This window comes from Musca autumnalis, unplaced genomic scaffold (genome assembly GCF_047663935.1).
Source record: "Musca autumnalis isolate F117 unplaced genomic scaffold, ASM4766393v1 scaffold_5, whole genome shotgun sequence".
Lineage (NCBI taxonomy): Eukaryota > Metazoa > Arthropoda > Insecta > Diptera > Muscidae > Musca > Musca autumnalis.
This window is the reverse complement of record NW_027412088.1, coordinates 159267323-159293176: the sequence shown is the minus strand read 5'-3', so window position 1 is coordinate 159293176 and position 25854 is coordinate 159267323. Positions and strand designations below refer to the sequence as shown.

The 25854-nt window shown below is 36.2% G+C and overlaps 1 protein-coding gene across 4 annotated transcripts in view; it reads right to left on the bottom strand.

The window, feature by feature from the left end:
• The window catches only part of GlyT (Glycine transporter), a 131966-nt gene that overhangs the window by 98028 nt on the left and 8084 nt on the right, over positions 1 to 25854 (bottom strand). For 3 of the 4 annotated variants that reach the window (XM_073990310.1, XM_073990308.1, XM_073990309.1), the window contains exon 2: positions 24275 to 25222. The gene's annotated coding sequence lies outside the window, so the exon portion shown is untranslated. The remainder of the gene's footprint in view (positions 1 to 24274; positions 25223 to 25854) is intronic. The other variant, XM_073990311.1, reaches the window with a different exon arrangement.

Sequence of the window (25854 nt, the reverse complement as noted above, 5' to 3'; positions counted from 1 at the left end):
GAACCGAATATAGCTATATTATGTTTTTCGCTGGCTAGTGTGATAATCCTATTAATACTTTTGTCGGTGCATACGGCCAACATTTTGAAACCACCCCCCCCCCCTAAATACATAAGTTTTTTTTTTGGAAAAAAAGGTATGTCTATCCATAGAGGATGAGGGTATATCTCTGTCGGCAAGGCCGACTGATACTTTTTTACTTGTTTTATAATATTTTGTGTCAAATTTGTTATATTTTAGCGGTCTATCGAAATGTTTTTATATTTGTCCTAAGAATAGTTTTGGAACGATCAATTATTCAATATTTTCTTTGAAATTTTGTTATCTATAACAACAATTATTTAGTTGCAGGACATACAGGAATGTCATGGGGTTTCTTTCCTTATTTCTCAAATTTTTCATTCAGGTAAAGAGATTCGTAACAATTTGACATAAGAGATTTTTTGGTACTTTAAAAAATTATATATTACTGTTTTCTCGATTAACAGACATAGTAGTGTGTTAAAAATATCGAAATGTGCATTTAGTCATGGTTTCACAGGTCAATAGCAAATTCTGTTACATTTAAAATACATACATACTTCTTTGCCATCAAAAATTTTTCTGGGTTATGTTTGATGCTATGCTGTTGACTTTGTTCATAGCACAGTACAGCAATAGTTTTCGTTTTTGTTTTCTTGACTGCGGCTGTTTACTATGCTGTTAAAATGTCTGCAGCACAGCATAGCAACAGCATTCGTTTTTGATTTTGATGACTATGCTATGCTATGTGCTGTGAAGATTTCAGAAGCACAGCATAGGCCATGTGCTGTGCTACTTTTATGTTCGCAGCACAGCATAGCAACAGCATTCGTTTTTGATTTTGATGACTATGCTATGCTATGTGCTGTGAAAATTTCAGAAGCACAGCATAGACCATGTGCTATGCTACTTTTATGTTCGCAGCACAGCATAGCAACAGCATTCGTTTTTGATTTTGATGACTATGCTATGCTATGTGCTGTGAAGATTTCAGAAGCACAGCATAGACCATGTGCTGTGCTACTTTTATGTTCGCAGCATAGCACAGCAACAGTTTTCGATTTTGTTTTTGAAAACAGCACAGCATAGCAATAGCATATTTTTAGTGATTTCAGTGCTGTGCTGGTAGCAAATTCAAACACTGCATTTTCCCCATTTTTGGGAAATACGTAATTTTTGCAGATATAATTATAACAGATATTGTATTCATTGTTTTTTGTAAGGTAGGTAGGTAGGTGGCCTTTAAAATCGTTTTAGTAAATTACCGTAGCGTTTACACAACATGAGCTATTTAATTTTTCCTCAGGTATTAAATTTTATGAAATTCGAAATTTAGTGGACTACAACTTTTGTGGAACAACATGGAACAAAGTTCTGTTTTGACAGAAAGATGCCCGAGAGTCTCCTTTTCAGCCCATATATACTTCTGTACCCGTCCAGTTCCGTCCGTTTAACACTTTTTTTAATTAATTTAATTTCCATATGAATTACAGCTTTTTGACACAAATTAATATTTTTTGAGTACATGAGTTTTTATGCGAGTTATATAAGTTTTATGAAAACCCTAGGAGTATTTTTTTTAATTTTTGGAAAAATTTAAATTTTTTTGTTAATTTTTATACCCTATACCACAATGTGGAAAAGGGTATTATAAGTTTGTTTTGGTAAAAATTCATGTAACACCGCGAAATATTCGTCGGAGACCCCCAATGTGGTATACCAATCTTCATATCTCGACGAGATAAAGCGATTTTGAGATGTGTGTCTGTCCGTCCGTCCGTCCGTCCGTCTGTCCATTATAAATTGTAAACACGCTCCAGGCCGCAATTATGGACCGATCGTCACGAAATTTTGTATGGAGGTCGGGTTCATATCAGAATAGATCCCTATTCTTATTGATGATGATCGTGAAATATTTAGCGGGTGAAATGGACCAAAAACATAATATTTATCCAATTTTCTAGCGGCTCTGTAGGTCTCAATAATAGTCCGATCAACGCGTAATTTTAAATAAGGTAAGAGTATATCACAAAGGAGAAGCTTGCAATTTGAGATGGCGATCGGATAATATTTACAGGGTTAAATGGACCAAAACTTTTGTGTGAAAATTTTTAATATACAGCTTATATCTTAATTCCTGGAAGTGACATTCCAGACAAGTGCGATATACTTGAAAGTGGAACGCTTGACCTTTCAATTGATGCCAATTATGTTGGTGTGCATGATCAGATAACAGAGTTACAGACTAATATATTCCGTTATTTGTTTGTAATGTAATAATAAACTCGCTAGAAGTCGCAATTATACATCAATATTCACGAAATTTTGCACCGGGTAAGAGTATAGGTCGAAAAAGATGCCTACAATTTTGAATGATGATCTGATATTCTTTAGCGGGTGAAATGGACCATTACTTTTGTATGAAAAATATAAAAATTTTATTTTTGGTCGATATTTTCGCTCAAAAAGTTTATGTAACACCACGAAATATTCGTCCCTTATTTGGGATGCCAAAAGTCATATCTCGACGAGATAAAGCGATTTAGCGGTGTGTGTCCGTCCATTAAAAATTGTAAACAAGCTTAAGGCCGCAATTATGGACCGATTGTAACGAATTTTTTAAGGAGGTTGGGTTCGGGCCAGAATAGAAATGATTAGTTTTTGGTGATGATCGTGAAATGTTCAGGGGATGAAATGGACCAAAAACAAAATGTTAACCAATTTTGTAGCGGCTCTGTAGGTCAAAATAATAACCCGCAACATTTTAAACAATGTTTGAGTTTGTGATGAAGAAGAAGCGTACAAATCAACGTAAAGATCAGATAATACTTAGCGGGTTAAATGGACTGAAACTTTTGTGTGAAATTGGTAAAAAATTCAATAACGTAGCGGTTAAACAACGGAAGTAGTAGTACTACATAAGTGGGTTTCATTACATTTTAGTTTGTGTGAACTAAATTTTCCTTTCCTGTTACAAAAATGTATTTGTCATGCTAGATAACTTTTTGGTTTTGGTCATAATTATTATACATTACATCTCTCATATTTGATAATTACTTTTTCACAATCATTGAAAAGAAGTTCCATGGAGAGCGATTGTCCAGGGATAGTGGTATAGGGTATCCCATGGTCGGCTCCGTCCGACTATAGGCTTTTCTTACTTGTTTTTTTAAATTTTTGAAAAAAATTTTGTCGACTTTATTTTTTTGGATTTTTTTAGTTCTTTGGTAATTTTGTTTTTTATTTGTTGGTGTTTGACCATCTTTAATACATAGGAAGATATAAAAACCACAAAAACACTCATATTTTGATGCAAAATAGTTAAAAAACTCAAAAGTTTAAATTCGACCTTGTATTTCTCTGCAACAACCAGACCGAATTTGACCGCTTAGAAGTAGTTTACACTATCTATCAATGTCATATGACACGAAATAAAAACATTCCATATTTACCCACGGAGGCAATGTGGAGAAGTAGTTTTTTTACATTTTTGCTGGTGTGGACGCTCAGAGTAAATGGCGTAAGAAAAATATCCAAAATTACACATATTAGCGAATATATAACGATGGAAAATTGCATGTCATATGCAGGGTTTCGGAGTCGAGCCATTTTTCCTTCGACTCCGACTCCGACTCCAGGCCAGTTTTTTGTCACGACTCCGACTCCGGAGTCGACTCCGAGGGTAATTTCCTATACCACTAAAAATTAATAAAATTTGCTAAATTTTTCAACTTTTCCTATACTAGGACCCTATATGCTTATCTGTTCTTTTCTCTAAGACAATTTGTAATGCAATGCGATGTAAAATTGATGTTCCGTATTGAATCTGCTGTATCTTATACCAAAAAGAACAACAACAACAGAAAGAATTTAGAAAGTTTCAGTAGATTTTGCCGAAATATATGTACGAGTATACCCTCAGATTATCAATTTAAAACAAAAACAAGTAGAACTGACGAGTTTGATTAATTTTTTTTTTTTTTTGTACGGACGCATAGAGGGGAAACATAGGCATAAAGTTGCTCAAAACTCAAAATATGAAAATCGTTTTTTTTTTTATGAAAAAGTGTTGATAAACGGCAACCAGACTCTTTTCTACATTTGCTATAACCATCCTCGACTTTGTAAGATTAACCAATCCAATGCAGCAGTCGATTGAACTCAGCCTTACTGAAAACAAACAGTAAATTTTCGAAAACTAAGAAATTAGGTGAACATTAAAATGACATTATTTTCGCGAAAACTTATATTTTTCAAGATTTATTGTTTTTGTACAGTCTCCGAACAAGATTAGCATTTAAAATTTTCAGATTGATTTTACATCTTTGCTCTTTAATAATGGTAATACATATCCTCTTTATGAAAATGGTTCATGATCATTTTTAAGATTACTACAATTTCAATAGTGAAAAAGTCTATTTCCCCGTCGTTTCCCGACCATAGTTTCTTCTAATGTTTTATGCGATTGAGCCACAAATATCAGATTCAATCATAAAAAATTGCGCATATTTGCGCCATTCCGAAAAAATCTAATTTTTCTCAACTAAAATATGAAATATTTTTATATGGAATTGAAAGGTTTACTCACACTAAATTTTGCTCCGCGTTATAACCAGGGCTCTAATTTATCAGACTAAACAAACACCTATCAAATATGTTTGCTTTATTCAGAAACATTCACGGCTTTTCTCATGTGAATTGAGAAAAAATTTAATTTAAGTAAATTTCAAAAAACAAAATTTGGAATGAAATATATGTATATGGGACTATATATACATCTGTACTGATTTGTTTGAAAATTGGCTCAATGGTTTTAAGGCTAGTTCAAGTTGCATGTGTTAAATTTCAGTGATTTTGGTGCATTTTTATCTAATATCAGATGCGAACATATATGGAAGCTGCATCCAAATCTGGACAGATTTTCATTATTTTCTATAGGATTAATCCTTGTGCAGAAGATATGCTTTGTGCAAAATATTATATCAATCGAAGTATAAATGAGCTTTCTAGGACTTTTGATCAACTTTTAACACAAATTTCCCCTCTGTGGGACGGGTCACATATCTTTTTCGTTTTATTTTGTCGAAATATGAAGATGGGTATGCCAACAGTAATTTGTTACTTACAGATTTTATGAAAGCGAAATTTTGACTTCTACAGTTCCCTTTTTTTTAAATTCATATTTTTTAATTCGTTTCGCTTAAATACACGATTATTATGTTCTTAATGATCCCACAAAAACATATGCTGATCGGTTTATTCGTTTTCGAGCTTCAGTGGTCACCGCAAACTGCTTTAGTAAAAACAGTGTTTCGTAGGTGGCCATTTGTCAGAAAACTGTGCAATATTTTTCAACAAAAAAAAAATTCTGAAAGTAGCTCAAGGTATTATAAATCAGATGAAAACAATATCTTTTGGAAAAAATTGGTAGATTACTTGTAAAAATTCATGAAAAATTTCATTTTTCGTTCACAATAAGTGACCATAACCCCTTAATTGAGGACAAAATAAACTTATAATACTTTTTTCACATTATATTGTGAAGTATAAATATGTGAGATCTAAAACTAGTATTCCAGAGTGTATATAAGTTTTGTCATAAATGTGATGGTATATTAAGAAATCGATTCATATTGAAAGATGCAATTATAATTCTATTGTCATGGAACATTACTAAATATAATAAATCCTTTACAAGTTTACTCATAGATTTCCTATAAAATGAATAAACGATTTATCAAAATGTTAATAAAGTTAATCTCTCTATCATAAAAAAATAAAAAACTCTTTTGATAAATGTAGAAAAAAACATTTTGACCGGAGTCGGAGTCGAGCTTTTTTTCACGACTCCAGACTCCGACTCCGACTCCAGCAAAATTTGCTAGACTCCGACTCCAGACTCCGACTCCGACTCCGAAGCCCTGGTCATATGACATTTACATATAGTGTAAACTACCCCTTATAATTCGTCTGAAAGCTGATTGTGTTATCTGTCTAACAAAAAAGAATTATGAAAATATCTCTATCCGTTCAAAAGTTACAGAATTTTGACCAGGAAAAACGATTCTGAACCACTGTGCGGCGTCCCGCAAGGCGTAATTTCCTCTTACTCGCTATTCAATTTTTACCTTGCATCACCACCACCACAAGAGGTAAGACTGGTACCCTTCGCAGATGATTGCACTGCGATTGCAATGGGCGTAAATGTGGAAGAGATCAGTGCCATACTTTACAGCTATCTGGCCATAGTTCACAAATTCCTGTAGCTAAAGATCTTACCTATCAATTCCACTCAGAGGAATCTTCGACCAAGGGCCACCACCTCAACAATTATGTATTTGTGTTTCTGTATTTTACTACCATAGGGGGTGTAATATATCCCGGATTGGCTGATCCAAGCTGTTTTGGTCAGTGCCGGTATAGAGAAGAACACTGGATCGATATCGGTGAGATGTGATGGTTGTAGGAAATTGATGCACTTAATAGACAGCTCTGACCTTAAGACCAGGATTTCGCGTCGGATTCATTTTAATCGTCGGGATACGAGATACCCCGCAGTTTCTCCAACAACAACAAACACAGCATTTTATACCCCATTTTGCTGTTCAACGCCCCGGAAAGGCTTCGTTTAGCGAATTTGTAGACTTTATGAGTCGGAGTAGCATCATGGTGGTCGCAATCTCAAGCTTGCTGCTTTGTAATGGTTACATGTTTTGAGAAAGGACCGTACAAGAAGAGGAGAGCGATGTCTTGCCCTCCTTATACACCAATCTGTACAATATAGACCTTAAGCTTGACTATAGTGACGCGTACATGGTACATGGGTAGCAGCAAATAGTGGGACTATGTACATTCTAGCGAATGTAGTCCCCTGCGATATATATATGATATTAGTTCGATTTAGGGGACAATAACCGTTCGTTGCTTCAATTCTCGCCATGAGTTTTGACATTCTGTCCTAGGCAAAGATCGGAGGGGTACAAGGCTGGAATGAAGCTGCTCCTACGAGGATAAGAGGAGAATGCCACAAGTCGCCAGACAGCACCATTGTGACACCCTAGCCGGCAACACTTGGGGTGCAAATAGAGAAACCTTGATGGAAAACTATTCAAACATGTCAGAATGCCGCCCTGAGAACTGCAACAGGGAGCCTTCTCATGTCTTCAGTGGACCATTTATATGAGGAGGCAAAGATTCTTCCAGTACAGCAACACAATCGCATGCTTTCGTTGGAGTACTTGCTCGGGTGTTACCGTGAGAGCCTAATCACCATATAGTGGAAAGGAACCCCCTCCCTCACGCAGGTATGTTAGGAAAGATCTTCCTGATCTAGCTCTGATGTCCAGCGTTACAAGAGAGAACCCCTTGATCAACAAGCATACCAAACAGGTTTGAATAGCTTTCATACGGATGCAGTCGCACATGACTGATGATCATAATATTCTCCATCTATTGCAGCTGAGGAGCGTCAGCTGCGACAACAAACCAGAGTAGTTTTGGCTCAACTACGCTCGGGATGATGCAGCTGTCTAAATTCCTATAGGGAAAGGATGACACCGTGCAAAATATCTGCCCATCATGCGGCACAGACTGGCAAGATACACTTCACCTTTTCAGCTGCCCTGTCAAACCTACTTAACTTACCCAAAAAGATATGAATCAGAAGAATGAACTTACAAACATATAATAAAACAATGTTACAACAACAACCAGAGGGGTACTGCGCTGGCTGAGCAAATTGATAACTCCACATTTTGCACGGTGACCAGAGGCGGTGAACCAAGACACTCCTATGAGGGTAAAAGGAGATGTAGTACCTGCTTGTGTGTTATCGCCGTGAACATCCCTTTCACAATCTGTAACGTGGCAAGTATCACATACTTGTCTTCTTCTACCGCCGTAGTAGCAGTGAATCGGTATGCACCCAACAGCACCTCCATCTAACCCAGTCATACATTCAAGTCATTCGCTTGCTGTAATCAATGCAGAATAATTCGCATTCACTTCATACCAGCTGAGTCTTTCGTATTTCAGATTTCGCCGTTGCAGTCACAATGCTACTGCTGGGCGCTTGCTATCCACCAGGGTGGTGTATTGGCGAATTTTAGAAAGAACTACCCCTTGCACACATATACTTCGGTTTAGGGTCTCTCACAGAGACTTCGGTTTACTGTCCCAGACATAGACTTCCGATTTCTGTCCCGCACAGAGACTTTGGTTTTCTGTCCCTCACGGAAGCTTCGACTTTCTGTCACACACAAGACTTCGGTAAACTGCCCCTCACAGGAACCTCGGTTTCCTGTTCACAGTTATATTTAGTAGTTTCTACGTAATCGTAGCATTAACTATAGTAGCGTTAGCTAGTTATAGCATCGTCGTCATCTGACAAGCTCCCGAAGTCATGATTCAACACGTTGCCGATCATCACTAAATTGTGAAATTGACCAGCTTTGTCGCTCCCGTTCATCGATCATCGTCGTTCCCGAACTCCATCATGCAGTCGTTCCCGATTCTCAGCAGCCGAGTTTACGACCCTAGTCGGCCGAGTTTCCGAATTCCATTACATTTTCGTCAACCGAATAATCAAACCAAATACTTCGTATTAAAGACCAGCGCATAACCCGATTGTCAATCTAGCTCGTGGTTTCCGCTCAGCGTAGAACCCGATCATCACGCCAGTTCGTCATTACCGAACATCGTCAATACTGAAACATCAGTCAACATCATCATTCCCGATTGCCCCTAGAAGATAGTCACCCTTATCACCGGCCTTATAACAAGCATCACTATCGCATTTAATTTCATTATTTCATAAGGGTCCTTATGGAGACCCTGGACATGAGAGGATCTACCCCAGCTGACGAAAAAACCACGTTACAAATCTTGTGGACAGGCTTTCCCCCACCTAGGCACGTCAGGGGAGATCTTTATGCTCTAAAGAGAGTGGTCCAAAGGTGCAAACGGGAACCTCCAGATACACCTGATAGACTCATATATGTAGCAGTTTCACTATTCCAGATACACAGGTCCTTATGGAGACCCCGGACGTGACTGGACTTACCCCAGCCGACGAGAAAACCACGTTACAAATCTTGTGGACAGGCTTTCCCCCACCTAGGCACGTCAGGGGAGATCTTCATTATCTAAAGAGAGTGGTCCAAGGGTACAAACGGGAACCTCCAAATATACCTGATAGGCTCGCATAAATAGCATTCACACGCATATGAGGCACGATCTGAATCTGTTCAACTGCCCAGCTATACCCACTCAACTATCTCCTGATTCTTTTTGGACGCAACCAGTTCATTTGACTGAAGACTACAACAACAGTATATAAAAAACTGTTTTGAATGGTCCATTTTTATACCCTCAGCCTTTAGGCTAACATTTTGATACGATAAAATATGTACCTAATCAAAATAATGAATTTCGACCCCAAGTATGTTTGGACGAAATTCGTTTCAGACAGTTCAGAGTCGACTAAGCCATGTCGGTCTGGCTGGCTGCACAGAGGGGAAATTTGTGTTAAAAGTTGATCAAAAGCCCTAGAAAGCTCATTTATAGTCCGATTGATATAAAATTTTGCACAAAGCATATCTTCTGTACAAGGATTAATCCTATAGAAAATAATGAAAATCGGTCCAGATTTGGATGCAGCTTCCATCAGGGACGTACGCAGGGGGGGGCACTGGGGGCCCGGGCCCCCCCCGAAATGATTTGGTCGACTACAATTTTTGAGCTACTTTAACAAATTATTACGTTTTTTCTCTAAAATAATTTTTATTTTTGGAATTTTGAAAAGTAAATATAGATTGTTCTGAAGGTTATGTACAACAAATGTACTGTATGAACAAGTTGTCTAAGAAATATTAAAAAAAATTTTTGTTTGTATACTCTTTTTGAGAAAAACTTCCAGTAAAATCTGAATTACTTCTTTATATCATGTAATTTCATTATCAAATAATAAAGGGTCGAGGAATTCTATAATGAATATAAAGGTATAGAGGCTTTAAACTCATTCTGTATTCAAAAAATGAGTTTATTATTGTGCGGATTGGAAGTGCATGAAATGACATGTTTACTGGACAAAATGTACGATATATCAAGTGTTTTCCGTGGAGTATATCTCTAAAACCAATTAGAAAATTGTTTTACCACCTTAATTTTTTTTATTATTTATTTAATAGAGAAAAATTTATTGTTGTGCGTCATAAAGTGCTAATATCTGCTATAAGTACTCGTAGCATACCCACCAGAATTTTTTTCCTACCATTAACAAAGTTGTAGCTTAAAACAACCGTAAACGAAATTAATGCTCAAACATTGGTTAAATGGTATTAAAATCTGCTGTAATTTCGGCCTTTAGGCTAACGATAAAAATGTACCTCATCGAAATAATGACCTTTGACTTCTCATATCTTTCTACAAAAGCAGCTTCAAATAATTTGGCGTCGATTTAGCAAAAATATACAAAATATTTCGCTAAAATAGTGCGCACAATAACTCTCGAAGGTCCAAATTGATTTCTTCGAGACATAGATTAGGTTCGAATATGGATTATATCGGTTCACTCCTTCAGGTACCTCGCACACAAAATTTCAATATCCGATTTCACCGAAACTTTGAACATCCTAAAATTACTTCCGGACGTACATATCGCTCATTTACTCAAAGAGTGCCACATTTAAAAAAAATCGAGTTTCGAGAAAAATGCGTTTTAAGTTGGCGATTGAAATTTGACTTCCCAACTTAAAAAGAATATTACATAAAAAACAAAATAACTACGTGGACCATATTTTTCAAACACCTAGCCAGATATCAGTGTTAAATTTCTGTGCAGATCAAGCATGATTTGAAGTGTTTTATTGCTTCATAAACTCCAAAAACTTTTGTGTTAAACTATGCGAAACTCGTAGTAAATCAGCTGTAACTCGTCGAGTTTTAGAGATATCAGCATGAAAATTTGACACAAGATAAAGTAGAAGTCGCAGAAAAAATAGAAATTGCTAACTCAGAAAGTGCATTTTTTTAGTTATGCCACTTTTTGAGTAATTGAGCGATATGTATATCAAGTACCAAGAGGGTCCATATGCGACAACATCTTCGGATACCTCCCTCACAAAATTTCAACATAAGTGCAGTTTATGGGCTGTTCGAGAATCCTTTGGACATTTTGACCAATGCTACTGCTTGCGGTCTTGGTTACAGCGATATTCTATTTTTCGTCCATGCTTCCTGACATAACGGTTCAAAAGCTCTAAATCTTACCATGATCAACTAAAATAACGTCTTGACACCATAACTATCAAAAGGAATGACTTCCAAAATTAGGTCCACTTCCAAAATGTACCATTCTTTCAGGTATCTTCTCCACAAAAGTGCAAAACTTTTGCGCTCTTATCGAAGTCAAACTTATGAGCTCAGCATATGCATTTAGTCGCAACACCCACAATCTTGAAGTTTTATACCCAAATGTTTCGATATTTTTATCGGAAAGTTTATACGTCCAAAAAAAGCCACGAAATTCTGAAACTCCCTGACTACACAATTTATAGGACAAAGATTTTGGTTATGAAGCCCGTATTCGATCTGTCTATAGATAAAAGTCTCAACTTACACAGGCTGTCGGCAACCCCGACTGATACTTTTTAACTTGTTTTCGAGAAAACAAAAGTTATGAATTTTCATAAGTTTACCTCCGCTGTGCCGACAGAAGTCATAGTCCTTGGAAGGTTTTAAATGTCATCGAGTTCATAAACATCTAATCGTACAGTAGAGCGATTCTCTAACTCAATTTTTGAGTTACCGGCAATTGTCGGTTAAATTAAAATACTTATAATTTCGGTAATTACCGATTTTTTCGGTAAGTTAGCGACGAATAAAAAGCAGTGTAAAGTTATACCGATAGTAAGACTGTTTTCAATTTTTATTGAACTTTTCATATATAATTTTGGGTTTAAATTTTACCGATTTTTGTCGGTAACTCAAAAAATGTGTTAGACAATCGCACTACTGATGGAGTTTTTCGACTTAACCTATTTTGTCAGGACTTAGCTAAAATTTTGCCGAGACAGAATGTGGATTTCGTAGTCTCAAACAGTACTGCGAGTAGAATTCGGAGTCTATGAGTCGTAGTTGGTATCGCCCGACTCCTGATAAAAATGTTTTCTCTTTTTTCTAAATGCCTGTTACAGAACCTTCAGGAATTTACACATTTTTGCTACTAAAAATGAGTAGATTCTTGCAGTACTGTAATTTTCTGAATTCTTTAGTTGGCTTGCATGAACTCTATCACTTCTGGTAAAATAGTAAAGTTTTGGTGTTTTATGGCATAAAAGAATAATATTTTCTAACAATAGTTCGGTACATGCCCAATCTGCACTCGCGGATTCGATTTATTCTTTTTTGGAGTTATTGATTTCAATTAATTAATGGTATACAAATAACATTAATAGGTTTTTAGATAGATCTTCTTGTCAGAATCAGTCCTCGTGGTAAAAATGTGTCCAATTGATAACTTAATAAGGCAAAAATAAGACAAAACTTTTTTAATGGGACTGAAGTTAATGTGGGATATATGGATATGTACTTTAAAGAAGAAGAACTACTGAAAATCTTTAAAATAGAATCGAAAATGCCAAATAAGAGCTACTGGCGTTAAAAATTCTGGGATACATTAAAACGTAAACCTATATGGGTAATGTTCATTTGAAAGATTTTTTAGTTATTGCGTCAATTGCGTTGGAGAATTTGGTTAAAATCTTCAAAATACCAGGCGGAATTTGTGTATGGGGACTATACTGAACATGTTCTGATATAGTTAATTTCAATTCTAAACATCCAAAGACTAATTTATTATACTCTGTTCCAAATGTCAAAGTTATATCTAAAATATTGTAAACTCTCTCAATTAAAATTATATACTTTGTATCAATATTTCATATAAAATCAACTAAAACCCCTTTAAAATAGCTTTACTTAATGCTACAAAACATTTTTTTAATTTCATAATTTTTGGTCAAGTTGGGCCCCCCCCCCCGAAATGAAATCCTGCGTACGTCCCTGGCTTCCATATATATTCGCATCTGATATGAGATAAAAATGCACCAAAATCACAGAAATTTGACACATGCAACCTGAACTAGCCTAAAAAAACATTGAGCCAATTTTCAAACAAATCGGTACAGATGTATATATAGTCCCATATGCATATATTTCATTCCAAATTTTATTTTTTGAAACTTACTTAAATTAGATTTTTCTCAATTCACATGAGAAAAGTCGTGAATGTTTCTGAATAATGCAAACATATTTGATAGGTTTTGGTTTAGTCTGATAAATAAGAGTCCCGGTTATAAGGCGGAGCAACATTTAGTGTGAGTAAACCTTGCAATTCAATATAAAAATATTTCTTATTTTAGTTGAGAAAAATTAGATTTTTTCGGAATGGCGCAAATATGCGCAATTTTTTATGATTGAATCTGATATTTGAGACTCAAGCGCATAAAACATTAGAAGAAACTATGGTCGGGAAACGACGGGGAAATAGACTTTTTCACTATTGAAATTGTAGTAATCTTAAAAATTATCATAAAAAAATGTCATAAAGAAAATATGTATCACCATTATTAAAGAGCAAAGATGTAAAATCAATCTCAAAATTTTAAATGCTAATCTTGTTCGGAGACTGTACAAAAACAATAAATTTTGAAAAATATAAATTTTCGCGAAAATAATGTCATTTTAATGTTCACCTAATTTCTTAGTTTTCGAAAATTTACTTTTTGTTTTCAGTATGGCTGACTTTAATCGACTGCTGCATTGGATTGGTTAATCTTACAAAGTCGAGGATGGTTATAGCAAATGCAGAAAAGAGTCTGGTTGCCGTTTATCAACATTTTTTCATAAAAAAACGATTTTCATATTTTGAGTTTTGAGCAACTTTAGGCATATGTTTCCCCTCTGTGGGCTGGTACGCACGATAACTCTCGAACGGATCAACCGATTCGAACCAAATTTTGGACTTCGGAATATTTTGCCCTTGGGTGCCAACGTGGTGCAATGGTATGCACACCCGCCTTGCACGCTGAAGGTCGTGGGTTCGATTCCCCGGCAAGGCAAACACCAAAATTTTCAACGTTAGCAAAATACCCCTCAGTAATGTTGGCGACATTTTCTGAGTATTTCAGCCATGTAAAACTTCTCTACAAGTAGTGTCTTAGGACACGCCGTTCGGCCTCGGCGATAAACTGTAGGTCCCATATAATTGAGCTAATATGAATCGGGGTGCACTCATTGATATGAGAGAAGTCTCCCTTGTCCCGTATGGGATGTTTGTGGAACAATTATAATATTTTGTCCAAACTTAGTTTAAGTTCGAAGATGGATCATACCGGTCAACTCCTTCGGTACTTCCCCAACAAAAGTTCAAAATGTTTCTGAAAAGTGGTGTGAACGATAACTCTCAAAGGGAGCAATCGATTTGTCCCAAGCTTTGCACAACGTTTTATTCCTTCCAGATTTAGATCGGGTTCGAATATGGACTATATCGGTCCACTCCTACGGGTACCTCCCACACAAAATTCGAAAAAAAGTGAAGTTAAAGAGCTCGATGTGTCACGATCGTGCTAAATTTTTGGGTTCAAAAATTCCCCTTTGAAAGTCGTGTGAAGAAATCGTACTAAACACAAAAATCGAACAGCAAGGGCAACAAGATTATAAAACCGACCAAAAAATACACAAGCTGCAGCTTTCGTACAATTATTTTCTTCGTTTTTTTAGTATGGTAAGCCTTATACTTTTGCCCTTTTAAAACATGACCAGATGATCATCATGATCTAAAATTGTTAAAACAATTAGCTAGGAACGTTTTGGCTATATCCGTCAGTTCAGCAATGAGTGAGAGATCACACAATGCAAAAAATTTTAAAGTGGCTAAAAGTCGCTCAATATGCTTACGATTTTGATACGCATCCGATTTTAGTAGCACCCATCAAAAATAGGTCAATATGCAACTATTTCAAATAGATTCTTTAAGAACCGCGGATGTGCCTCCACATTCTATTTTAAAAGAACCATACCCATAGACTCGCGTATCTCTGTAATTATTGTCACACGTTTTTCCTATTTTCAAGGTATCTATATCCCCCGTTTTAGTGGATGGATTCGAACGCGGAAGAGCTCATTAGATCCGTCGCGTAAACAAACTAAATTCACGAGGGTATTTTAAGAATTTTTTTTTTATTGCAATGTTTGATTAATTCAAGCTCGATGTCAATTTTAAAAATATTTTATTTATTTATTATCAATATTTCGCAATTTCTTGAATTGCATCTTCAGGATGTGATCATAAATTCGCTATAAACACGTAAAAACAAGTTGTCAATTTACTTAAACCTAGGGTAGCATCACTACCATCGTCTTCTGTTGTAAATATTGCAATATTGTCAATTTACTTAAACCTAGGGTAGCATCACTACCATCGTCTTCTGTTGTAAATATTGCAATATTTACAACAGAAGACGATGGTAGTGATGCTACCCTAGGTTTAAGTAAATTGACAACTTGTTTTTACGTGTTTATAGCGAATTTATGATCACATCCTGAAGATGCAATTCAAGAAATTGCGAAATATTGATAATAAATAAATAAAATATTTTTAAAATTGACCTCGAGCTTGAATTAATCAAACATTGCAATAACAACAAATAGGTCGAAAATATCAAATTCTTTAAACGAAAATTTTTTTTTATTTTAAGAAAAATTGCTGAAGGGATTTTTAAATAAATCGCGGTCGAAGGTCACATTTTTAGGTTTATTTTATGTTTTCAGGATTTTGCTTGGATGCGGCAAGTCGTACCGAAAAGGGACCAAAGAAAATGTAGCGGTGAAAATCCGATACTTTTTTGTGTTGAATATTTTCTTCGCCAAATCAAATATTAAAAAAAAATATTTTTCCTGCAAGGAGGGCACCTTCAAAAAAGTGATATAACTCAAAAAATCGCACCTTGGTATATTATTTAGTTGATTCAGAACCCTTTAATTTAGTATTTCGAGTCCTCTATGAATCAAAAGTTTTCTTACTAAAAATTGTTGGTATATGTCAATGATTTGGTATAGCTCTACATTACGGTACTTACAGATTCCACTCGTGATACAAAATCAATATATTTTATATACACCATAATTATTGTGTTTGCTTCTTTTTTTGGTCCGAGGCTGAGGGTATATCTCCGTCAGCACAGCTAACGGATACTGTCTTACTTGTTTTCATATAAACCATCTCCGATGTACAAAGTTTGAAAGAAATCGGTTAAACAAGTGACACCATGAAGCACTCGCCTCGTTGTGATAAATGAGGCACCAAGGTAAGGCCTGAAGTTCAGGCCCTGAACTTTGAAATTTCGATGCCAATCACTAAACCGTTTCATGGCATCTTCCTTCCTTTACGTCACTTGAATATTATTGTCTTTTAAAAGGAACAGCTCGAAATAAAAACAATAACCACAACTTTAAAAAATTATTGTAGCAACATTTTGTATGTAAATTACTTTGGGCATTTTCAAACAGGTCGCTGCTTTTGCAACTACAGCAGAATTACACAGCTGTGTTGTGGCACTTCTTTGGCCTCTTTACAAAGTATTTAACGAAAAATAAAGCCGCAGTTTTTCTTCTTTATATTAATTATTTATTTAAGAGCAAATTGCCGAAAAAGTGGAAATTCTGTACGGCACTGCAAAAATGGCTTAATACAACAATAAGAGCTTAAGGTCAAGAAAGGCTGGCTGGCAATGTGGCATGGACGTCTTTAAGGGGAAATTTAAATTGTTAAATAAAATATTGTATGGTGTAACCTTGTTATTTCCAGCAACATATTAAAGTGAAAGCTGATGCAAATGAGGGGGATGAGGTTATGGGTGGTTAAAAGAAAATTTTTATGTATCACAAGGAGCAGTGTTTGGCAGGAGTTTATATTACGCTGAATTATGCAAACAAAAAAACCATGGAAATTAAAGTTTTCCTATTTAACGGCAAAATGTAATGGTTACTTTTTCTGTAAGTTTGTATCAGATTTTTGGTACTTTCGCAACTGTTATCTTGTGAAATACTCATTTCAATACAAAAATTATACGTAGGTGGGGTAACAAATCCTACAAGCGGTACACACTTTCCAAATCCTCAATTCTTTGAGGGATTATTATTGCCTAGATTTTTTCAGAGTGGATACATGTATGTATTTTGTTTCCAATCTTTGCATATTCAACAAGCATTTTTAAAATGATCATGAGCCACATGAATCCTGCGAAAGTTTTGTTGAGACGGGAAACTAGTTCAGACTAATTACCCTGCAACTACTTCCCCTTCAATAGCCTCAACAGCGCCTTTACTTCTGCAACCAAACTCATCACGTTTTATCCTTTTGATTATTTGTAGTCATGAAACCACCTACCGAATTTCGTTCTCGTTTTTCTCACTTAACTCCGCCTGTCTCATTTGTATCCTTTTCATGGATGCTATTTGCAATGTTCACTACTCTGTCCATGGTGTCTGGCTATGTAAACACAGCACAATGTGTTTGGCTGTGTGTATGTTTGTTGATTATTTGTACAAGGATTCAAAGCGTCAGTCATACAACTACTCTATTATATATGAACGTGTATGACTGGACGTGTGAGTGTGTGTTTGAGTAAATAAACAAATACATAGAGTTGGAGGATGTGAAGTGTAGTATAAAAAAAAGAACTGTTTTTTCCTTTACTCTCTGTATGTCACAATAATGAAAGTAATGTGGTCTTTTAGTGCTATTAGGTCATTTCATTTGGGCAAAAGGTGTTCGTTAGAAAAATTTGTTGAATTTCCTGTTGAATCCACTCTAATTACATACCTTGGAAATGTAATTATGTGGAAAAATGGGTACTAAGAGTTCCAAAAGATGAAATACGGAAAGTTTTCTGTACATGTCGGATAGTGATGATTATGATTATGGTGGAAAAGAAGGGGGGTGATGACGATAAAGATGATACCAACATTAGTAACTCTCAGTATATAATGCAGGGTTATAAAATTTATAGTGGAGTGGAGTTATAATAAAAGTATTTAACATTTTTATTTAGGTCATAAAGTGAACTTTGCTAGCATCTATGGTACTTCAGGTTTATGTGCTTATATACTTCCTATACCATAAAAATTCCATACAGCTTTTATAGCCCGACTACGAAAGGCTATAGAAACAAAAAGCAACACTTGTTATGAAAACCAAAGTAACATTTTAAGGACCACTCTCTGAGAATCTGTACCTGCAATTTTTGGACTCTTTAGAGAGAAGGAGTAACAGTTTATCTACTTCCGAAGCATAAAGCTTATTTTATCACCTTATAGGATGTGCGATGGAAAGGCAAAGGTCATATCTATCAACTCTTTTTGATACCTCTCCTCAAGAAAATGTCAGGGTGGTTGCGCTACTGAAGACGGCCAATATTGCCCGCAGAGACAAATTGTACAGAGCGATTTTCGCCCTGTTGCGAGTAGCGTTGATTCCTACTTCTCCTCAAGATGGAAAACTGTTTCCCAGTTGCCCAATATCAGCATGGCTTCTGGAAAATTCACAGCACAACAACATCAGTCCAAACATATCAGTAGAGGACGGATCAGGAAAGGCTGTGCGACCGAACAGTCCATGTCCATGAAACGTTGGATAATCAACTATATGTGTGGGCACCAGTCCTTCTAATACCTCTCCTCAACAAATTGACAGGGTGAATAGGCTCTGAATGCAAGCAAAGGCGAATCGTACAGAACTCATGTCCCCAGTAGCGAAGATTCCTACTCATCCCCACAATGGAAAACTGTTTCCATTTGCCCTACATAAGCATTGATTACGAAAAATGCACAGTACCACACAAAAGCATTACGGGACTGAACCAGGACAGGCCCTGCAACCGAACAGTCATAGTGGCTCTTGACATGGTTGACGGCATCAAAGGCATTCTAAGGGGCCTTTGATACCGTCAACCGTGCCAAGCTGTTCAAGGTCATAGATAAGACGTCCCTTCAGCTGTGTTTGAAATCTCGTATAGTCAACTGTATGATTGAATGCCAGCCGTTTGTATGTGATACAGGGAGTTCTCCAATGGGGGTTATATTTCCGGAACTATTAAACCTCTTACATTCCAAACACTCCAGACATGATATCTATCACAATGTATATGGATGATTGTGTTGTCTTTGTATTGGGTCCTATCGACGATAATAGGTTAAATGAGTGAATATTAAAATATCCGCCCTAAATCTACTGCAACACAGTTCACTACCTGGGCGGCTGAAATGAGACTCCCCCATAATGGGTGTAACGTTCGATTGCATGTTTAAGTCGTCTGCCACAGCTCTTTGCGACAAGGTCAGAAGTAGGAGCAAAGTTCTCAAGGAACAAGAACCTCAAGGATCGAGCCCGCTGACCCAACAGCATTGGGTGCAGACAAAAATACCTTATTGACCTCTTAAAAAGCAATTATGCAATTATGCAAATGGATGCGATACGCAGTTGAAGAATATTCACACCTGCTAAAATGCCGTCCTGAGGACTGCAACAGGGTGCCTCTTCATGACACTAGTGGATCGTCTTGATGAGGAGACGAAGATTCGACTAGTGCATTAGTACATTAAATGTAACAAAATTCGGAACAACCCTTAAAAAAATAATTATTGGCAAAAAGTATGTATACCATGTCGAAAGTCTGCTTCATACGAAAACTGTGATTTCATAAATGTTGGGCAAATCTAATTCCCAACGATTCCAAATAGTCTCGACACCAATACAATGTTCGTTTTTCTTTTTTTTCTAAATACTTCCGAAACCGATATAATTAAATGTATCTTTCAATTCACGGTCCTTTTGTGTTTTCGCACGTTTTAAAAATTCTTATCTTCGGAGTTGATCTAGGTATCAACTAATTTTGTGATGGATGGACTAGATATATAGTTCCGGAACTACACAAGTCAATATATCAGGTTCACATTTCGACGAAATATAATGTTTGCTTCTTTTATTTATCTCACCTTCTGAGGGTATATCTCTGTCGGCAAGTGATACTTTTTTACTTCTTCTATTTCCCTTAAAAATTTCAAACCCTATTACCGCGGATTTTCGTCTTTATACGTACATGGTCTTTATATCGGCTTAGTATATTTACCAAAAAATCGGTCCTCATAAATATAACACTTTATTATACCGTCCACCAAAGTAGGGAGGGTATATTAAGTTTGCTTTTCCGTTTGTAACGCATCAATCAACAATCATTTGCGAACCTATAAAGTAGGTATGGTAAGATGGGGCGGCTGTGCTACTGGAGCGGCTTTGCCACCGCATATTTTCTTGAAAACTACAAATGCTACAAAAACCCCGTTAAAAGGAAAATTGTGAGTTTAGGGAAGATCTATCATATCCCAAAAGCTCGCATTTGTATCAAAGACATGATTGAGGATGCAAGCAGTCTTGTGTTTTTCAGGGTATTGTGAAAAAAGTTCATGGAAGGTATACTTTGTTATATTTTGTTTGCCTTTGGTGATATCCAAAATACATTTTATACCGTTAAAAGACAACGTCTAAAGAATAGAAATCCAAATAATCTGTATAAATAAAAATCAAATGTCGTTCGTTGGTAATGGCATCAGAGCGCCATAACCCGACTTGGGTTTTTATGCAACGAAATTTTACCACGCCCACTTTTTTCAATTTTCAATTTTTCTCATTTCTACCAAAACTACTGAACCGATTTTTCTGAAATTGCCAGGGAATGTAGAGGGATGGCCCCTGGTTTAAATAGGCTAAAAATTTTGTTGAATTTCGGAATGGGCGGGGTACTTCCTTCCCTTTCAAATCCATCCAATAGTAATAATGACCCTTAGTATATTTTTTAATTATTCAATAGATAAAACATCCCTTTATTGTAAAACTTTGATATTTAAGGAAGAAGTGTGGTAAATGAAGTTGTAGAGTCCCTTGGCGTAGGCATTTTAGACATTTTGTAAATTCTCAAAAATTATATTTAAAAAAACACTGTAAAACATAATTATAAACATTTATATATCAAAACTTATAGCCAAGATATGCTTATATTTTTTCCAAAAAATTTTTGAAAAAACTTTAACGGTGTTGATATTAGAACATTTTGAACAAGAACGTGGCATACCCTCTCCATGTTACCATATTTTTAATCAGGATAAAATTCTGAGTCGATCTCCCCGTGTCCGTCTGTTGTACTCACTCAGCGTCCACAATAGTTGAGATTTTAGGTACATTTTTGGACCGAACTACCTGAAATTTAACATTTCCCAGCGGTCGGAAAACATCTCCGCCAAAAATTGTCAGCATAGGTCCATGTATTGGTATAACCCCATATAACGGTGCCTTCCGATTATCGTTATTTGGATCATTTTAGCTACATTTTTGGACCGAACTACCTGAAATTTAACATTTCCCAGAGTTCCACCAAAAATTTTCAATATAGTCCTTGTTTCCGTATAGCCCCCGTATAACGGGACCTCCCGATTTTCGGTATTTTTACCGAACTACCAGTCATTTAAAATTTGAGGTTCCCAAAGCTCATAAAACAGCTCTACCAAAAATTTTGAACATACTCCATGTTTTGGTATAGCTTCCATGTAGCGGTACCTCCCGATTACAGGTATTTTGAGACTTTTTTGTCGAACTACCTGTTACTTGACAGTGCTCACAAATCTTATCCACCAAAAATTTTCAACACAGATCCACGTTTTGCTATAACGCTACTTGCCGTAATTTGCCATCTGATTTTCCTACCCTTTTTTTTTTTTTTTTTTTTGGTGTAGTCCCCATATAACGGTACCTTCCGATTTTAGGAGTTTTGAGAAATTTAACTACTTTTTGACGGAACTACCTGTTATATGACGTTTGACGTTCAACGTGGTCACAAAATTTCTCTACCAAAAATTCTCAGTTCCCAGTAGTTACAAAATTTAAAGGTGGCGCCCGATTGAAGAAATTTTTTTAATACATTTTCTGACCTTGTATAGGCATTTGCGTTTCCGTGGTCACAAAATATCTCTACTTAGAAACATCAACTAATATATATTTCATGGTGGAGGGTATACAAAGTTCGGTTCGACCGAACTTAAAGTCTTTTTTACGTATTCATAGTATGTTGCTTTTTGGAGGAATGGTTTACTAGCCCAATGCCCAAACCAAGTTACAACCTTCACTGGATTCACAATTGAGATGGAAGAGGAACGTCGAGGCACGGACGAAGAGAGGTATGATTGCACTCTATTCATGTAAGAATTCGATTGGGAAAAGCTGGGGATTAAATCCAGCTATTATATACTGGCCGTATAATACTGTTGTGAGACCCATCTTATCCTACGGATGCCTTGTCTGGTGGCACGCGCTTCGACATAAATCGAACTCCGGCAACGTAGACAAGGTCGATCCTGATAACTGGAGCTTTTAGAAGTACACCGCAAGCAGCTCTAAATGCGATGTTGAACATCTTGCCCATGAGACTCAGCATCAAAGGTCAAGCAGCACGTAGTGCCCTAAGGCTACATGAATTGAATCGTTGGCGTGACAGCACCTATGGACATGCAAGCATTCTTCGGGAGCTAGGACCAAACCTTAGCTTAAATCTGCAGGGGAAATTCAGCTACTACTTATCACCAGTCCAAAGATTTGAAGATTTTGAGGTCGTTATCCCTAGTAGAGATGACTGGATCCGTAGTAATCCTCCTCTGGACGGTCTGATTTCTACACAGACGGTTCCAAGATGGAAGAAGGTATCGGATCTGGCGTATACTGCGAAAAGCTTTGTCTCGAGTACTCATACAGGTTGAACAGCGACTGTAGTGTTTTCCAAGCAGGAATATTCGCGATCAAAATGGCTGTAGAGTTGATAAAAAGTCTGGATGCAGAAATCTTTGAACCGGTGACTATTTTAGTTGATAGTCAGCCGGCTCTTACAGCCATCAAATCCTCCAACATCAAGTCTGAGGTCGTTCTTGAGTGTAGAACTGCTTTGGTGAACCTCACAAACGCTGTCCGACTCTGCTGGGTACCTGGACACTGTGACATTATGGGAAACGAGAAGGCAGATGAACTGGCAAGACATGGATCCCAATCAACAAGTCTAGCAATCACTGATTCAATCAAACCACCCATATGTCACCTTTTTCGGAGAGTGGAGACGTTCTTTGAAGAACGAGCCAAGGAACTATGGCATAATGAATCAAGGTGCAACGTGTCAAGGGCCATTTGGCCGACTCTATCAACAAACAGAACAACTTCAGTCTTAAATTTGAGCAAATCAGAAATCAGGGTATTGACGGGAGTCATTACCGGTCATTGTAACATCCGAGCTTTTATCGGCAAATGGCAGGATGATGGCGTGGATTATTGCAGGCTCTGTGAAGATGAGGAGAAAACGGAGACTATTGAGCATATTTTATGTTGTTGCCCGATGTTAACTCGAAAGCGATATAGATTAACAGGAGTATGCTTTCCTCCAAGTTTAACCTTCTACTCAAACATGGAACCAACAATCATAAATAACATCATCAAAAATTTGAATTGGCTGGGACGGCGCCACCCATAAGCGTAACTACTTCTCTGACAGTTTTCTACCATCACCAAATAAATCATTATCTTTTCTTTATTACATTTTCATCTTTAATAATCCATTTATTATTACTCTCCCAGCCCCACACTCTTTTCTTTATTTTTGCTCTCTTTTCTCTTCTTTTGTCTTTTCAGGTACTTCTGAACTTCTTTTTCTGATTTATGGATGATCACAATGGACAGAAAGGTCTCCGAGTGGCGTAGGCAATATATATTGACTACACATCCCCAAACCTAACCTAACCTACTACCTTTAACGGGTGCTAAAGGCAGCTCCTCAGGTGGTACCACGGGGAGGTCAGTCTCCATTTGAGATGATGGAGGAACTAAAATAAGTTCTGGGCTTTGCCAAGTTTAAGTGGGTCAGGGCTTTAATTTATTTACTTACAAAAGATATTGAAATTATTAAAAATTAAAACCCGTTATAATAACTTAATCAGATACTGTAACATTTTATATGCTTAGCGTGTTGTTATTATGTCTCATTGTGAACAAAACAATGTTTGTATGTATGATTATGGTTGTGTGAGTATAATCCTTTCTGTGTATGTGTGTAAATCTGTATGTACACATACATATGTATGTATATTTAATAACACGTGTACTTACCATATGCATACTTTTGTGGCTTTTGTTGTCATTGTCGCATTTAATTCTTATTTTTCCTGCTGCTGCTATTTTCTGTAGTTGTTGTTGCTGCTAACGCTGCTGTTGTTTCTATGTTTATTGTCCAGTAAATACAATTCTAAAAGATTGTCCTGATGTGTGCATTCACATACACTTGCACATATATACATGCACTAGTATTTTGTTTGTATATGTGTCTACACTTGTGTTTGGCATCAATAGTCAACAACGTAGTTTAAGTTGAAGGACTCGTTCGTGTGCAAGTGTGCTTTGAATTTTCAGAGAAAATTAAATATGGGAATTTTTTTGTTTTGAAAATAATTTCATTAAATTTGATGAGCAGTAGTTAAAGAGCGAAAACGAACGTCTTTTCTCCCACTGGCACAATAAAATTCTTATCTTCTGGTTAAAATTTCGAAATTTGTTTAGTTGATTCTGTTGTTTTTGTTGCAGTTTACGGAACTTGTTGATTATGTTTTTGTGAGGATGTGTTTGTTGGAGATTATTTTATGTTTCTGGATTAATTAATAAGTTAGCATCACTTGGTTTAATTGCATTTGTGGTATTGTTTTTGGTACATTTCAGATTCTAGGATGTGTGTTTATGTTTGTAATTCTCTATTTCTACCACTAATACAATTCATAGAAACACATGTCTGAGTGGAGAATTGTTTAATTTGTTTTTCACTTTAATCATGAATTCAGTGAATTGTTTAGTTTCGAAATTTCACAGGTACTTGGTTTGGTTAGTTTGCTTCATTTGAAATAGTTTTGCAACATTGAGAAAAAACAGTACAGAGTTATTATACATTTTCATTGAATTTAGTTTTCATAATTTTTAATCTTTCGGAAAGTTCAGAAAACATTTTAATGTCGCCAATCTGACAACTTTCAGCGCAACTTTACTAAATTTCTCACGAATATGCCAAAGCTGAAAGAAGAGATATTCTAATTAAAATAATTATATTTTAATATCAATATTTTGGGAAATTAAAACCTCTTCTGACACTTGTATGCCACCACGCGAAACAACTCTTACTGTGAAAAAAGAAGAAACAAATCATAACGACAAATAAACCCCACTATTGTTAAAGACCAACGAACCATTAGGGACCATAATCTAAAACTTTGAACTACGAACATCATTACATATCGTGGCGTATAAGTAATGCCAACAACAATGCGAAACCTTGATATACCAAGAGCACCTAAATCCTCTTCATATATTCAAAAGTAAAACATAAAAACTGATTAAATTATGTTATGGTACAATAGATTATAAGGATCCAAATATATTTCAATACTATCCGAGGAGTGGCATTTAACTATGTTAAAACGCAAAAGTATTCTGTACACAAAAGATCTCTAATTGGTATTCTATAGACAGAAAAGATCGTATTGCTATTCTATAGAAAAAAGATCTCCTATCAATCTTTTATAAACACAAAACCTTTTATCGGTATTTTATGGAACGAAGACCTCCTGTTGACCTTCTGTAAGAGGAAGACCTGTCAACGGCTTTCTCACATTAGCCTCCTATTGACGGGATATCTCTTATAGCTC